We start from the raw sequence: 1,281 nt of genomic DNA on the forward strand, positions 1-1,281 counted from the left end.
CCCGCCGGGGGGCCGCGTTGCGTGGGCTGCGTGCTGTGCCTTGCACGTCAGGTGTCATTCCGCATCGCAGGGCTCATTTCAGCTGGACTGGAACTAAATGCAGATCAGTAATAATGTAATGCTGCGTACCTTAAGGTTAAATGTCTGACGAGACAACTGCCGCTAATGGACTGTGACATTTTTCAAGCCACGGGTCTGACATTACTTGCTGTGTCAGGGAGAAATGTTCACGGGATCTCACTCACTGCCTTACATATATTAAGGCATCCTTCTTTTCTCTCGTGCGTGCTGCACGTTGCAGCGCTGCAGCTCATGCCAGGCATGCAGCATGGCCACGGTCACAGCAGTGCTGCAGCTCATGCCAGGCATGCAGCATGGCCATGGTCACAGCAGTGCTGCAGCTCATGCCAGGCGTGCAGCATGGCCATGGTCACAGCAGCGCTGCAGCTCATACCAGGCGTGCAGCATGGCCACGGTCACAGCAGTGCTGCAGCTCATGTCAGGCTTGCAGCATGGCCACGGTCACAGTAGCGCACTGCAGGCCCAGCTGCTCCCAGCAGCACCCTCAGCCTTGGTCGTGCTCACAGGGATGCATTACATGTTCTGTGCCGATCCCCCCAGCGCTGAGCTCGGCTGGGGCCACATATCACTCAGCATAAGCACAGACAACAGAACCAGATCAGAACTCCGTACCAAATCTTTGCTAAATTGATACTGCTGCACCGTGTTAGCTCTTGGCATTCCCTGAGTAAGGAAGATAGGAGAGCATCCTGAAGGATTGCCCTGCCGGGTGCATGCCTGGCTGCTTCTGCCCGTGTTTGGGTGGCACTGTATTGCTCTGAGAGCTCCTCACAGCAGTAGGTAGGCGTGAGCCATTGGGATCGATGCCGGAGAGCTGGAGTTGGTGGTGTTGTTTCACGAAGGCCCTTTCTAGACACAGGTTTGCGTGTGACAAGCTACAGTGCTTCCTCCGGTCTGCTTTCCCTTGTTTTATCGTCTGTATGCGTGTGCAGGTCTGATTTGTTGCTGGGAGATGCCCTGCTCTGTCCACTGCTACACGTCTCACAACGCAGTGCTGCTTTCCCCGGGTTTTCCTCTCTAGTGACGCTCCTTCACCAGCTGCTGGGCATTGCAAACAATACCGCCGTCGCTCACGGAGGTTCCAGCGAGCTGTGGTTCTGGGGAGCGGGTTTTGGCGGAGGGCTCTCGGAGCAGCGTAGATCCGTGCCGCGAGCGCTGCCCTCCGCGATCAGCACCGAGCCGGCGAGCTCCGAGCGGCTC

Source organism: Meleagris gallopavo, chromosome 12 (genome assembly GCF_000146605.3).
Source record: "Meleagris gallopavo isolate NT-WF06-2002-E0010 breed Aviagen turkey brand Nicholas breeding stock chromosome 12, Turkey_5.1, whole genome shotgun sequence".
Classification (NCBI taxonomy): Eukaryota; Metazoa; Chordata; class Aves; order Galliformes; family Phasianidae; genus Meleagris; species Meleagris gallopavo.